Genomic DNA, 16,961 nt, shown 5'->3' on the forward strand with positions numbered 1-16,961 from the left:
CAGTGACCCAAACCAGCAAGAGATAGTTATAGAAGATGGACCTTCACCCCTAATTGCCCCTCAAGAAGGAAGAATAAGACACAGGGCCAAGGAAGGATTAAAACTCATTATCAGGTCCTGGGAAATAGAATCTGATAATAAAATCGAATCGTTTTTTCCTTTGTGCTTAGTTTCACTTGATCGAAGGGTACTGCGTGCAGCGGCCTTCTACCCAGCAATTCAGATGAGAGTTCCTAGTGTGAAGCGGCTGCACCTGATACTTGAGCTTGGCGTAGGTCTTGCAGAAGCTCTGCGCATGACACCAGGGATCGGCAGACCAATGCGCGCCCAGCACGGTGATCTGAGGCTTGAGCAGTGACACAGACGCTCACGCACACGCACACGCACACGCACACGCGCACACCCTCAGACGCACAAGAGCTCCGCCCCTTTCCGCTGACAGAAACATAAAACCTTGCGTTTGGCTATTACCTGTGTTCTTTCCTGAGGAGCCTGGGGTCTCGCACCTCTCCATTCTTTGATGAAGAACGAAACTTTCCTTCACTTCCGAACCGAACTCGGCCTGGTACTATGGGCGTAAGTGACTTGGACAGAAGGACTTTTGTTGTGGTCTGATGCATAGGCTTGATAACAAAACTGTGAACTGTGGGTTCGCTGCCTATTTTTGTAAATAAGGTTTTATTGGGGCATTATTGGCGTCCTGTGGGTGTTTGATAGAAGTGCATAATATCAGATCCCACCCCAGAACTTTGAATTCATAATCTGCGTTTTAACAAGATTTGTGACTAATATGTGTGTTCATTACAGTCTGAACTGCTCTAGAGAAGGACTGTGTTAGAGATTCCAAGAAAGGCTAAACTGGCACTTGGCTGCCCCAGGCAGGCTAATAATTTAGTGGCTTCAACTAGATACCGTCTAAGTATTATTTAAAATTTACTTAGTAGAGGCAGGCAGGAAGCATTTGATTTTTTTTTTCAAGTAAAATGAATCTCTTCATATTCAACTTTGGGAATTTATTACATGCATTGAATGTAACATAACATTTAAACTTATTTGGAATGATTTATTTCACATCTTTTCTGTCATCAATAATTGGATTGTCCTTCACAGTGAAGTACATGGGAATGTAATTGAGCATTCTTATTAAAACGTATTTTAAAACTTCTTTTTCTGCCTTTCATACTGGCAACCATATCCACTTTTCTGTAGTTCTTTTATCTTTGGTTTTTCCTTTGTGGTTTTCTGAACCAGAAAACATCTTGAGAGGCATATTAGAGGCTTTTATTTTCGGTAACAGAATGGATCACCTATTCCTGATAAGAGGAACAATGTTGTCATTTCAGCATTTCAGGGTTGAGTGGTGTGAGGCTGGAGGCAGGTCAGCTGGCTTGGTGGTAGCTGGTCTCATATCTCACCATGTAGTTTGCATACTCTTAGTAGAAACTGTTTCTTGAAATGAGTTTTCATTTTCACTCCAGATAACTGTCTGCTTCAAAAGGACTAAATTATCTTGTCCAGTTTTGTAAAAATGATATGAGGAAACTTGAGCTAACCGGGCTATGTTTCTGATTTAGATATTTTTAGGGGGTTTCCCTAACATTTTGTTATGAACACACTTCACATTGAGGATGTTGACTCCTTGAGAACTACCCAGGCAACAACTGCAGTCTTCCCCCTGCTTAGAGTAACAATCGTAGGATAGGTTAATGAGACCAGGCAAGCGCCGGGCTACAACCACACCTCACTGCCACTTGATTGTTCCTTTCTGATGCTGCACCCCAAACTCTAGGGAGAAGATGCAGCTTGCAGAGTCAGGTAATGTTAAGGTTAACATTGCTTTGTGATAACACAACATCTTGTAGACCAGCATTGTTAACTGTGGATTGAATGCATATCAGAATTACCTGGTAAATTTTCCTAAGAAAACAATTATCTGTTGAATTTTCTTGAGCTGCCAGACTTTCCCAATGAGCCTAATGATCTAGAGCACTGGTTTTCAGACTTGGCAGCAAATTGGAATCACGTGGAATCTTAAAACTAATAATGGCTGGGTCTCAGCTGGCGGGACTCTGAATTGATGGACTGGATTCCGAATTGTGGCCAGGACACCAAGTTTTTGAAAAAATTACTAGAGTCATTTTAACGTGTGGCTGAGGTTGAAAACCACTGATGTGGATTCTTTGTGATAAAAAAGTGGAGATATATATTAATATGGGCTTCCAGGTGGTGCTGGTGGTAAAGAACCCACCTGCCAGTGCGGAAGACATAAGAGACACAGAAGGCTTTTAATATATACAATGGGATACTATTCAGCCATAAAGATAATGAAATTTTGCCATTTGCAACAACATAGATGGACCAGGAGGGTATTAGGCTTAGTGAAATAAGTCAGAAAGAGAAAGACAAATACTGTATAATCACTTATATGTGGAATCTAAGAAATAAAACAAACTAGTGAATATAACAAAAAAGAAACAGACTCACAGACATACAGAACAAATGAGTGGTTACCAGTGGGGACACGGAATGAGGGAGGGGGAAGATAGGGGTAGAAGATTAAGAAATACAAACTATTGTATAAAATAAATAAGTTACAAGTATATATTGCACAACACAGGGCACATAACCAACGTTTCATAATAACTAAAACTGAAAAAAAAAAAAAAAAGAGACACAGATTCGATCCCTAGGTCAGGAAGATTCCCTGGAGGAGGGTATGGCAACCCACTCCAGTATTCTTGCCTGGGGAATTCCATGGACAGAGGAGCAGGCTATAGTCCATGGGGCTACAAAAAGTCAGACACGACTGAAGTGACTTAGCATATATTAATATATTATTAACATAAAATAAATTACCATGATTAATACATATATATTGATTACCCTGATTAATGCAATTACATGTATATATGTTCTGCTTTATTGACTATGCCAAAGCCTTTGACTGTGTGGATCACAATAAACTGTGGAAAATTCTTAGAGATGGGAATACCAGACCACCTGACCTACCTCTTGAGAAACCTATATGCAGGTCAGAAAGCAACAGTTTGAACTGGACATGGAACAACAGACTGGTTCTAAATAGGAAAAATACTATATCAAGGCTGTATATTGTCACCGTACTTATTTAACTTATATGCAGAGTACATCATCAGAAATGCTGGGCTGGAAGAAGCACAAGCTGGAATCAAGATTGCTGGGAGAAATATCAATAACCTCAGATATGCAGATGACACCACCCTTATGGCAGAAAGTGAAGAGGAACTAAAAAGCCTCTTGATGAAAGTGAAAGAAGAGAGTGAAAAAGTTGGCTTAAAGCTCAACATTCAGAAAACGAAGATCATGGCATCTGGTCCCATCACTTCATGGGAAATAGATGGGGAAACAGTGTCAGACTTTATTTTTTGGGGCTCCCAAATCACTGCAGATGGTGACTGCAGCCATGAAATTAAAAGACGCTTACTCCTTGGAAGGAAAGTTATGACCAACCTAGATAGCATATTCAAAAGCAGATATTACTTTGCCAACTAAGGTTCGTCTAGTCAAGGCTATGGTTTTTCCTGTGGTCATGTATGGATGTGAGAGTTAGACTGTGAAGAAGGCTGAGTGCCGAAGAATTGATGCTTTTGAAGTGTGGTGTTGGAGAAGACTCTTGAGAGTCCCTTGGACTGCAAGGAGATCCAACCAGTCCATTCTAAAGGAGATCAGTCCTGGGTGTTCTTTGGAAGGACTGATGCTAAAGCTGAAACTCCAATACTTTGGCCACCTGATGCCAAGAGTTGACTCATTGGAAAAAACTCTGATGCTGGGAGGGATTGGGGGCAGGAGGAAAAGGGGACGACAGAGGATGAGATGGCTGGGTGGCATCACTGACTCGATGGACATGAGTTTGGGTGAACTCCAGGAGTTGGTGATGGATAGGGAGGCCTGGCATGCTGCAATTCATGGGGTCACAAAGAGTCGGACACGACTGAGTGACTGAACTGAACTGATGTACATATGAGTCTAGACTACCTAGACAAAGATACATATGTACAAATATACATATGTTTAGAAAAAAACATAACAAATAATCCCCAAATATCAGTAGTTCAGTGCAATAAAATTTCTTTTGAGTGTGGGGGACTATACATGTGGTTTTTTGGCTTGATCTGGAACTGGCATATAACAGTTCTCCTGACATCTCAGTGGTTAGAAACCATCATCTGACCTAAACCTAACTGCAGAGGAAGTTAGGAGAGGCAGTGTTTCTGTGGGCCCAAGAGGGAAAATCAGGGTTGGTAAGCCTCTAGTCAGTTTCTGCCGTATGTCAATACTATGAAAATGTTTACAGTGCCTTTATTAAACAACCATGGGCTCACAGACTGTGTCAACATTTTAAATTAATTTTTGTGAATTATATTTGTCTTACATTTGTAGATCAATAAGACTCTAAAGGACCTTTTAGTTATAATTTTCAATAAGAATTACCTTGGAGGCAGTGATTAGAGAGACCCCAAGCTCTCTAGCTCTGCTTTAACCCAAGCAGCTCTGCCTATATTTTGTATGTTAGATTTCAGGGTAATATTTATTTAAACTTAAGATTCTAAATGGAAGTCTCCACTGAAAACCACTACTTGTCAGTATTAGGTGGGGGAGATAATGTTAGAATGGCATTTCTAATTTCTAACGGGGTTTCTTTATGATCTAACCCAGATCATAAAGATCTTGACAAGGCGCCTCGTGGATGTCAAAGAGGAATTTACTGTAGACTCATATTTTGTTCTCTCATTCCTAGGACTGTGAGAAGTGGGGACCCCTACACCCTGTTTCTTCCTTCAGGAGTCTACAAATTCTAACCACATCCTCACTGAAGATACAACTGGGAAAGAGCTGCTCTGTCTAGAAACCTATCTTCGTTCATTTGTTGGTACTGCTTCATGCAGGTGGCATAAGGTAAGTGCTCACAAAACATTTGCTGATAAACACAAAAGGAAGGAGAAGAGGAGGGACTTAAGAAGTGGGTTAATCTTCTGCATGGGTTTTTCCTATTCTCATTTGTATTTTTATTTCTTCCACTCTGTCATTGATCCATTGAATACATATTAAGTGCCTACTAAGTGCCAGGTCAGTCCACTGAAGATGGTTGCTCTCTTGCTCTCTGACCATCCCCTGCTCCACCTACATCCTATTCACACAGACGTGCTTGCTCCCTGCCACAGCTAGTGATTCTTCGAGTCCTTAGCATGAAATGACTCCACCTGCTCATTTATTAAAGGGAAATATCAGCCGTCATGATGGTTGTTAACCTGAGGGGCTATAAGCAATATGCCCCAGTCCTGATTTCCCTGGTAACTGATAAGCCAGCCTGACATCAATTCACCCATAAATGGTAGCCTCCTTTTCCCCTGAGCAGCTAAGATTACTGCCATGGCCTGCCTAACAGCCAGCCAGCTATCGAGACATCAGCCATACATGGTGGCTGGTCACTCTGGGACATTTTGCTGTGGACCTGTAAGATCCCCTACCCAATAAATGTTGATGTTGTTACTGAACACAAGTTCCTATGCCAGTGTACAGTGAGGCCAAACAATACCAAACAATGGAGTTTACAGCAGAGAAAGGTTAATTGCAGGTCGATCCAAGGAAATGGGTGACTCATGGCCCCACAAATCCTGAACTCCCCGAAGGGTTTCAGCAAAGCATTTTTAAAGGACAGGTGAGGGAGTGGGGTGTGGTGGGGTTTTTGATCAGCTTATGGACAATTCTGATTGGTTGATGTTGAAGTAATAGGGTGGTTAAATTTATTAATCCTTAGGCCTGTAGGTCTGGGAGTGCTACATGCTCATGATCATCAAGTGGTTCATTTGTTCCATTTGCTGGTGGATTTTAGAATCTGAGGGGGTTATAAGGGCTTTCCACGTGGTGCAGTGGTAAAGAATCCATCTGCCAATGCAGGAGACACAAAAGATCCCTGGGTCTGGAAGATCCCCTGATGTTGAAAATGACAACCCACTCCAGTATTCTTGCCTAGAAAATCCCATGGACAGAGGAGCCTGGTGAACTACAGTCCATAGGGTCGCAGAAGAGACATGACTGAGCACACATGCATATACTTTAGCATCTGAAAAACTCGGGAAATATGGGGTACTATTATCTGGGTACTTCAGAGAGGAGATAAACCAGAGGATAGGGGGCAGTCTTCCTAGACAGTCCCCAGAGTCCAGCTCAGGGCTCTTTCTTTAGTCTTGAGACTGGGCAACTACAAGACTTGCAGCCCTGTGGATGCAGTCCAAAAATTGACAAGCCAGCTATGAGGCTGAGGAAACTCCCATGAGTGTTGATGTTGGGAAATGGAAAGCTGAGGGAGTAGTCCTGAGGTGGCTGTCCACTAGCATGTGGGGCCCCATGGCAGCTGACTGCTGTGAGAAGTGTCTTTCTCATCCATTATATCGATGCTATTCTGCTAACCTCAGAATCTGTTTCCAGTGTAAAAGTAGCAGTCTCATGCTTATTTGACAGTACAGGGATGGTTGGTGAATACAGACACAATGAAAGGACCCAGATTTGTACAAAATACAAGAATACCCCAACCCAGCACTCCTAAACAATCACAGAAACAGACTTTAGGGATATTTGCTCAGGTACAGGATTGTGAATTGGACATGGCCAGTTACCTGGAAGGTTTTGGTTGGGGCTTGTGGCAGGGGGCAAAATAATAGGAGTACCCTAGGGCTTCTGGCCTCAGCTATGGAAGAAGGCAGAGTAATGATACACTGTGATGGACCCACATCAATATACAGTCTCTAATGTGTTTTAATGGGCTTCCCTGTTGGTTCAGATGGTAAAGAATCCACCTGCGATGCAAGAGATGTGGGTTTGATCGCTGAGTTGGAAAGATCCCCTGGACCAGGAAATGGCAACCCACCCCAGTATTCTTGCCTGGGAAATCCCATGGACAGAGGAGCCTGGTGGGGTACAGTCCCTGGGGTCACAAAAGACTCAGACATGACTGAGCATGCACATGCAACAGATTTTACCTGTCTTCCACCCAGCCTCACTTAAGACCCTAAGGTCATTAATCCAGGCTACCCACTGGAGAAAGGCACCGTTACCCTGTGGCCTGTCGTTACACTGCCTCTCCAGATTTCGGCATGGCCATGTGGACTAAGGGTGGACTGGCAGGATGCAGGCCCCAGTGCCGAAATCATAGGCAAGGGTGGTGGTAATTCAGAGTGCCGTTACTGCTTGTATTTTGCTTAGTGGTCATGATCTCCATTGTTTTGTGCCTATTAAACATCTTATGCTTTGTCCAGAGTCTTAGTGGCAGGAATTTGTTCTTAGACTGGGCAATAATGGTGGTCTCACTGAAAAATGGGCCTGATTGCTGGGTCTACAGTGAAATGCCATTGTCGTCCTCCATGGGGCTTCCCTGAAAAATTGACCCAGTAAGTGCCTGGCTTACTTTTTGTACTCTTGAGCTGTCTTTGGGTTTCCCACATGGCGGTAGTGTAAAGAACCCACCTGCCAGGGCAGAAGACATAAGAGATGTGGGTTTGATCCCTGGGTCAGAAAGATCTTCTGGAGAAGGTCATGGCAACTGACTACAGTATTCTTGCCAGGAGAGTCCCATGGACAGAGGAGTCTGGTGGGCTGTGGTCCATAGGGTCACAGAGTCGGACACTACTGAAGTGATTTAGCATGCACACACGCCTGAGTTACTATTATCTGTATTGCATTTGTGGTGTCTGGTTGCAGTGTACCTTTACATACCTGAACGCAGGGATATTTTGGAAGAGGGGTGGACCAGGATTGTAAGAATCGTGCAGGGAACGTAGTGGTGGAGTGTATGGTCAGGCCACTCCAGATATTGTTCTCTTGCTCTCTCTACATGCCCTGCTCCACCAGTCCCTGTTTCACCTATACCCCCTCACATGAACATGCTTGCCCTCTGCCCCAGCTCGTGATTGCTCAAATCCTTTGGGCAGAATGGCTCCATCTGCTAGTTTATTAGAGGGAATCATCAGCCTTTGTGATGGTCATTAATCTGAGGGGCTTTGAGGGATGTGCCCCAGTCCTGGTTTCCCTGGTAATTGATAAGGCAATCTGCCATCAATTCCCCCTATAACGGTAGCCTCTTTCTTCCCTCAGTATCGAAGATTGCTATGTCCCACTTGCCATCATCCTTACACGGTGGGCTGCTGATCTAGGATCTTTGTTTCAGACTTGTATGGGGAATGTGACAATAAACTATTATTGTCTCTGTTGCTGTTTCCGGGTTCTTTGGTTTTGAGCTGGGCAACCACAAGGCTTGCAGGCCTGTGTGGTGCCGCCCAACAGCCAAGTACTGAACTGGGGAATGGACCTCCAAAGACAAGGCAGACTCTGCCATCAGAGGTCTTATGTGACACAGGGGAGGCAGCAGTGGGCTACAAGGTCGTGATGAGCATTTACTGAGGGTGGAGGGAGGTGGAGATGGGGAAGGGAAAGGAGAAGCAGGAGGGCTGAGCAAGGAGTGGCTCATTCTTTCAGTCTTCAGTTAGTTGCTAGGAGAGCCTAGAGGCTAGATCTTGACTCACAAACGTAATTTGTAGCTTTACACAGTCCTGTTTTGCTTTCATATATTGTATTCCATTCGTTCTTCTTTTGGCACATACAATGAATTGAGTACATGCTGTGTTGCCAGAACATCTGGAGTTTTGCCAGGTCTGCCTCTCCAAGATGACAGAGAGAGACATTTGGCAAGACACCAGAAAGTGGAAAGTGAAAGGGACTCAGTTGTGTCCAACTCTTTGTGACCCCATGGACCCCAGGGATTAGATCTGGTAGACAGAGTGCATGAAGAACTATGGAGGGAGGTTCAGGACATTGTACAGGAGGCAGTGATCAAGACCATCCCCAAGAAAAAGAAATGCAAAAAGGCAAAATGGTTGTCTGAGGCTGCTGCTGCTGCTGCTAAGTCGCTTCAGTCATGTCTGACTCTGTGCGACCCCATAGACGGCAGCCCACCAGGCTCCCCCATCCCTGGGATTCTCCAGGCAAGAACACTGGAGTGGGGTGCCATTTCCTTCTCCAATGCATGAAAGTGAAAAGTGAAAGTGAAGTCGCTCAGTCGTGTCCGACTCCTAGTGACCCCATGGACTGCAGCCTACCAGGCTCCTCCATCATGGGATTTTCCAGGCAAGGGTACTGGAGTGGGTTGACATTGCCTTCTCCGGGTTGTCTGAGGAGGCCTTACAAATAGCTATGAAATGAAAGGCAAAGGAGAAAAGGAAAGATATACCCATTTGAATGCCAAGTTCCAAAGAATAGCAAGGAGAGATAAGAAAGACTTCTTCAGTGATCAATGCAAAGAAATAGAGGAAAACAACAGAATGGGAAAGACTAGAGATCTCTTCAAGAAAATTAGAGATATCAAAGGAACATTTCATGCAAAGATGGGCACAATAAAGGACAAAAATGGTATAGACCTAACAGAAGCAGAAGATATTAAGAAGAGGTGGCTAGAATACACAGAACTATACAAGAAAGATCTTCACAACCCAGATAATCACGATGGTGTCATCACTCACCTAGAGCCAGACATTCGGGAATGCAAAGTCAAGTGGGCCTTAGGAAACATCACTACAAACAAAGCTACTGGAGGTGATGGAATTCCAGTTGAGCTATTTCAAATCCTAAAAGATGATGCTGTGAAAGTGTTGCACTCAATATGCCAGCAAATTTGGAAAAGTCAGCAGTGGCCACAGGACTGGAAAAGGTCAGTTTTCATTCCAATCCCAAAGAAAGGCAATGCCAAAGAATGTTCAAACTACTGCACAATTGCACTCATCTCACATGCTAGCAAAGTAACGCTCAAAATTCTCCAAGTCAGGCTTCAACAGAATGTGAACCATGAACTTCCAGATGTTCAAGCTGGTTTTAGAAAAGGAAGAGGAACCAGAGTTCAAATTGCCAACATCTGTTGGATCATCAAAAAAGCAAGATAGTTCAAGAAAAATATCTATTTCTGCTTCATTGTTTATGCCAAAGCCTTTGACTGTGCAGATCACAATAAACTATGGAAAATTTTTAAAAAGATGGGAATACCAGACCACCTGACCTGCCTCCTGAGAAATCTGTATGCAGGTCAGGAAGCAACAGTTAGAACTGGACATGGAACAACAGACTGGTTCCAAATTGGGAAAGGAGTACATCAAGGCTGTATATTGTCACCCTACTTATTTAACTTATATGCAGAGTACATCATGAGAAATGCTGGACTGGATGAAACACAAGCTGGAATCAAGATTGCCGGGAGAAATATCAATAACCTCAGGTATGCAGATGACACCACACTTATGGCAGAAAGCAAAGAAGAACTAAAGAGCTTCTTGATGAAAGTGAAAGAGGAGAGTGAAAAGTTGGCTTAAAACTCAACTTTCAAAAAACTAAGATCATGACATCTGGTCCCATTACTTCGTGGCAAATAGATGGGGAAACATTGGAAACAGTTTATTTTCTTGGGCTCCAAAATCACTGCAGATGGTGACTGCAGCCATGAAATTAAAAGATGCTTGTTCCTTGGAAGGAAAGTTATGACCAACCTAGCCAGCATATTAAAAAGCAAAGACATTACTTTGCCAACAATGTCCGTCTAGTCAAGTCTATGGTTTTTCCAATAGTCACGTATGGATGTGAGAGTTGGACTACACAGAAAGCTGAGTGCCGAAGAATTAATGCTTTTGAACTGTGGTGTTGGAGAAGATTCTTGGGAGTCCCTTGGACTGCAAAGAGATCCAACCAGTCTATCCTAAAGGAAATCAGTCCTGAATATTCATCAGAAGGACTGATGCTGAAGCTGGAACTCCAATATTTTGGCCACCTGATGTGAAGAACTGACTCATTTGAAAGGACCCTGATGCTGGGAAAGATTGAAGGCAGGAGGAGAAGGGGACGACAGAGGATGAGATGGTCAGATGGCATCACTGACTGGATGGACATGAGTTTGAGTGAACTCTGGGTGTTGGTGATGAACAGGGAGGGCTCGTGTGCTGCAGTGTATGGAGTTGCAGAGTTGGACATGACTGAGTGAGTCAACTGAACTGAACTGGACTATACAGTCCATGGAATTGTCCAAGCCAGAATACTGGAGTGGGTAGCCTTTCCCTTCTCCAGGGGCTCTTCCTAACTCAGGAATAAAACCCAAGTCTCCTGCATTGTGGGGAAATTCTTTACCAGCTAAGCTCCAGGGAAGCCCCAAAACACTGGAGTTGGTATCCTATCCCTTTTCCAGTGGATCTTCCTGACCCAGGAATCAAACCGGGGTCTCCTGCATTGCAAGTGGATTCCGGTGCACAATGAGGATAATTACTGAGGATCGTGAGCGGTTGAAGTGAACTGTTTAAAAATGCTTCTTAAACTAGGAATGTTAGATTTAAAATATGCATATATATTGGGCAATACTGATACTTGAGGGTATGGAGAAGGTATTGTTTCTAACCCCCAAATACTGATGAGGAGAATAAACACCAAGAAGTTACAGTGACCCAATAACTTATAAAGGGAACTAAGACTTGAATACAGTGGTTTTTTTAAAAAAAATTTTATTGAGACATAGTTGATGTGAATATTATGTTACAGGTATGCAACATACTGATCCACAATTTAAGAGCTGCACATTTATGACTGTTATAAGATGTCGGCTACATCCCCTGTGCTGTACAATATATCCTTGTTGCTTGCCTATCTTATATGTAATAGTCTGTACCTCTTAATTCTCTACCCTTTTATTGCCTCTTCCCCCTTCCCTCTTCCCACTAGTAATCACTATTTGTCCTCTCTATGGGTAAGTTTCTGTTTCATTATTCTCATTTTATTTTTCACATTCTACATGTAAGTGATAACAGACTATATGTCTTTCCCTAATTATATTTCCCTCAGCACAGTGTACTCCAGGTCCATCCATGTTGTTGCAAGTGGCACAATTTCTGTTCTTTTCTGTGGCTTAGTAATATTCTGTTATATACATCATCTTTACCCATACATCTGTGGATGGACAATTAGGTTGCTTCCATATCTTGGCAACTGCATGCAGTGCTGCTGTGAACATTGATATTCATGTGTCTCTTCAAATTAGTGGAGGTTTTTTTTTTTTTTTTTTTGGTGTATATACACAGGAGTAGAATGCTAGGTCATAGGTAGTTCTGTTTTTAGTTTATTTTCCACAGGGGATACACCAATTTACATTCCCACCAACAGTGTACCAGGGTTCCCTTTTCTCAACATCCTCATAAACATTTGTTATATATGTTCTTTTTGATGTTTGCCATTCTGACAGGTGTGAGGTGCTATCTCACTGTGGTTTTAATTTCCTTTTCTCTGATTGGCAGTGTTGAGCAACTTTTCATGTACCTGTTAGCCATATGTATGTCTTCTTTGGAAAAAAAATCTTAGTCTTAAGGTCTTCTGCCCATTTAAAAAATCAGGCTGTTGTATTTTTTTATATTGGTCTGTATGAACTATTTATATATGTTGCATATTAACCCCTTACTGGTCATATCATTTCCAAATGTTGTCTTTTGATTTTTCATTCATTTCCTTTGCTGTGCAAAAACTTTTAAGTTGAGTTAGGTCTCATTTATTTTTGTTTTTATTTCCTTTGATTTAGGAGACAAACCTAAAAGAATATTACTACAATTATGTCAGTGAATTTCTGCCCACATTTTCATCTAAAAGTTTTATGGTTTGTAGTCTTATATTTAGGTCTTTAATCCATTTGGGGTTTATTTTTGCATATAGATAATGTTCTAATTTCATTCTTTCACTTGTAGCTGTCCAGTTTCCCCAACACCTCTTATTGAAGAGACTGTCTCTTCCCCATTGTATACTCTTGCCTCCTATGTCAGAGATTAATTGAACATAAATGTGTGGGCTTATTTCTGGGCTCTCTGTTCCATTGATCTACGTGTCTGGTTTTGTGCCAGTACCATATTCTTTAATGACGATAGCTTTATTATATAGTCTGAAGTTAGGGAGTATGATTCCTACAGCTCTGTTAAGATTGTTTTGGCTGTTTAGGGTCTTTTGTGTCTCCATACAAACTTTAAAATTGTTCTCTGAAAAATGCCATTGGTATTTTGATAAGAGATTTCATTGAATCTATAGATTGCCTTATGTCATAGTATGATCATTTTAACAATATTAAATCTAGCAATCCAAGAACACAGTATATTTTTACATCTGTGTTGTCTTCAGTTTCTTTCCTCAGTGCCTTAGTTTTCCAAGTATGATATCTTTTACCTCCTTAGGCAGAATTATTCCTAGGCATCTCACTCTTTTTGATGCAATGGTGAATGTGATTATTTCCTTAACTTTTCTTTATGAGAGTTGTTGTTAGTGTTTAGAAATGCATTTGCATTTAGAAATGCAACTGATTTCTGTGTATTAGTTTTGTATCCTGAAGTGAAGTGAAAATTGCTCAGTCGTGTCCAACTCTTTGAGATCCCATGGACTATATAGTCCATGGAATTCTCCAGGCCACAATACTGGAGTGGGTAGCCTTTCCCTTCTCCAGGGGATCTTTCCAACCCAGGAATCGAACTGGGGTCTCCTGCATTGCAGGCAGATTCTTTACCAACTGATCTATCAGGGAAGCTTTGCCAAATTCATTAAGCTCTAGTAGTTTTCTGTTAAATTGGCCTCTTTATATTTTCTATTGCTTCCTTTTTCAGTTTTGAGAGATAGTGCATTTCTAAGAGGGCTTCTCTGGTGGCTCAGTGGCAAGAATCCAACTACCAGTGCAAGAGACTCAGGTTCAATCCCTGGGTTGGAAAGATCCACTGCAGAAGGATATGGCAACTCACTCCAGTATTTTTGCCTGGGAAACCCTATAGACAGAGGAGCCTGGTGGGCTACAGTCCATAGGGTCACAAAGGGTCAGACATGACTGAGCATGCACACATGCCATCCTGCTCTCTTAGGGTTTTTCTTCTGAAAACATACTTAGTTTGCTTTGACCTATCCTGTCTTCATGGTCAATATTTCTTCTGACGTGGTACCTGAAAGTTCCCATCCTCTAAGGTCTGGGTTTTCATTTCTGCTTTTACTCATTTGGGCCCTCTTTAGGACTTCACTCATAGATCAGTTGGTAAAGAATCCGCCTGTGGTGCAGGAGACCCTGGTTCAATTCCTGGGTTGGGAAGATCTGCTGGAAAAGGGATAGGCTACCCACTCCAGTATTCTTGGGCTTCCCTTGTGGCTCAGCTAGTTAAGAATCTGCCTGCAATGTGGGAGACCTGAGTTCAATCCCTGGGTTGGGAAGAACCTCTGGAAAAGGAAAAGGCTACCTACTCTAGTATTCTGGCCTGGAGAATTCCGTACGGGGTGGCAGAGTTAGACAGGGCTGAGTGACTTTCACTTTCACATTCTCTTAATGAGTCTGGCTAAAGGTTTATCAATTTTGTTTATCTTTTCAAAGAACAAACCCTTAGAGACCAAAAAAAAAAAAAAAGAGAGAGAGAGAGAAAAGATCAAGGAAACTTATTTCATTTGCTGTGCTCTTTATGGTTTCTTTTGTTTAGGTGTTCCATTACTAGTACCTTTTAGGTGTAAAGTTGGACTGTTTGAGATTTTTCTTGCTTTCCTGAGATAAGCACGTAGCAGTAGCTGTAAACTTTCCTCTTAGAACTGCTATTGCTGAGTCTCCAAGATTTTGGGTCATGGTGTTTTCATTTTCATTTTGCTCCAGGTATTTTTTAATTTCCTCTTTGATTTCTTCAAAGATCCATTGATTGATTTAGTAGCATACTGTTTAGTCTTCATATGTCTGTATTTTTTGAAGTTTTTTCCTTATAGTTGATTTCTAGTCTTAAACCACTTGGTCAGAAAAGATGCTTGGTATGATTTCACTTTTCTTAAATTTACTGAGGTTTGGTTTTTGACCTAGAATGTGATCTGTCCTGGAGAATATTCTATGTGCACTTGGAAAGAATGTGTATTCTGTTACTTTCAGATGGAAAGTTATATACACACATACAAACACACACACATATATATATATATATTTGATTAATTGATCAAATGTGAGTCCATTGGTCTAATGGGACATTTAAGGTCATATTTCCTTATTGATTATATCTGGATGATCTGTCAATTGATGTAAATAGGATTTTAAAATCCCTTACTATCATATTACTGTCATTTTTCCTTTTGTATCCACCAATACTTGCTTTATGTATTTAGCTGCTCCTGCACTGGATGCATATGTATTTTAAGTTATTATAGTTTCTTGGATTGATCCATTGATCAGTATATAATATCCTCCTTTGTTGTTTAAAGTCTATTTGTTTAAGTATTGCTACCTTGAATTTCTCATTTGCATGGAATAATTTTTACATCCCCTCACTTTCAGTCTCTGTGTGTTTTTAGATCTGAAGTGGTTCTCTGCTGCTGCTGCTGCTAAGTCGCTTCAGTCGTGTCTGACTCTGTGCGACCCCATAGACGGCAGCCCACCAGGCTCCCCCGTCCCTGGGATTCTCCAGGCAAGAACACTGGAGTGGGTTGCCATTCCTCTAGTAGGCACTATATATATAGGTCTTGTTTTTGAATCCATTCAGACACTCTGTCTTTTGATTGGCACATTTAGGCCATTTATATCCATATCTATGGTAGTTACTGATATTTATCCTTATTGCCATTTTGTTAATTGTTTTGGGTTTGTTTTTTCATAGGTATCTTTTGTTCCTTTCTTTGGTTCTCTTGTGATTTCATTGTCTTTGGACTCCTTTTTCTTTCCTTTTTCAAAAATTGTATTTAAATGTAGGATAATTACAATATTGTGAAGGTTTTGCAATACATCAACATGAAACAGCCATCGGTATACATGTGTCCCCCCATCCTAAACCCCCTTCCCACCACCCTCCCCACCCTATCCCTCTAGGTTGTTCCAGAGCACCATCTCAAACTCACACCGGTTATCTATTTTACATATGGTAATGTTTGTGTTTTAATGCTATTCTCTCAAATCATCCCACTCTTGCCTTCTCCCACTGAGTCCAAAAGTCAGTTCTTTATGTCTGTGTCTCCTTTGCTTCCCTGCATGTAGGATTATCAGTACTATCTTTCTAAATTCCATATAAATGCATTAATATACAGTATTTGTCTTTCTCTTTCTGACTTACTTCACTCTGTATAATAGACTGTAGGTTCATCCACCTCATTAGAACTGAATCAAATGCTTTCCTTTCTATGGCTGAGTAATATTGCATTGTGTCTATGTACCACAAATTCTTTATCCATTCATCTGCTGATGGACACTTAGGTTGCTTCCATGTCCTAGCTGTTGTAAATAGTGCTGCAGTGAACATTGGGGGTACATGTGTCTTTTTCAATTATGGTTTTCTTAGGGTGTATGGTCAGTAGTGGGATTGTTGGGTCATATGGAAGTTTTAGGGCTTCCTCAGTAGCTCAGCTGGCAGAGTCTGCCTGCAATGCAGGAGACCCTGGTTCGATTCCTGAGTCAGAAAATTTCCCTGGAGAAAGGATAGGCTACCCACTCCAGTATTCATGGGCTTCCCTGGTGGCTCAGGTGGTAAAAATCTGCCTGCAATGAGGGAGACCTGGGTTCAGTCCCTGGGTTGGGAAGATCCCCTGGAGGAGGGCATGGCAACCCAGTCCAGTATTCTTTCCTGGAGAATCCCCATGGACAGAGAAGCCTGGCAGGCTACAGTTCATAGGGTCGCAAAGAGTTGGACATGACTGAGTGACTAGGTACATGGTAATTTTATTCTTAGTTTTTAAAGGAATCTCCATACTGTTCTCCATAGTGGCTGTATCAATTTACATTCCCACTAACAGTGCAAGAATGTTCTGTTTTCTCCACACCCTTTCCAGCATTTATTGTTTGTAGATTTTTTTATGGTGGCCATTCTGACCCGTTGTAGTTTTGATTTCCATTTCTTTAATAATGAGTGATATTGATTGATCTTCTTTTTCTAGTTCCC

General features: G+C 41.8%; 1 long non-coding RNA gene across 2 annotated transcripts; it reads left to right on the forward strand.

Annotated features, from left to right (window-relative positions):
* Positions 1-299: 299 nt before the first annotated feature.
* LOC147364399 (uncharacterized) lies at positions 300-16,306 on the forward strand. 2 transcript variants are annotated; one of them, XR_015134447.1, is made up of 3 exons: positions 300-576; positions 4,778-4,935; positions 15,388-16,306. It is a non-coding gene; the product is annotated as an uncharacterized LOC147364399 (long non-coding RNA). The 2 variants fall into 2 exon arrangements; XR_015134446.1 differs by lacking the exon at positions 15,388-16,306 and adding an exon at positions 6,821-7,341 and having other exon boundaries at positions 301-576.
* The last annotated feature ends 655 nt before the right edge of the window (positions 16,307-16,961 follow it).

The sequence above is a fragment of the Bos grunniens genome, chromosome 10 (assembly GCF_055505025.1).
Source record: "Bos grunniens cultivar Pamir isolate PY7600 chromosome 10, Bosgru_T2T1.0, whole genome shotgun sequence".
NCBI classification, from domain to species: Eukaryota; Metazoa; Chordata; class Mammalia; order Artiodactyla; family Bovidae; genus Bos; species Bos grunniens.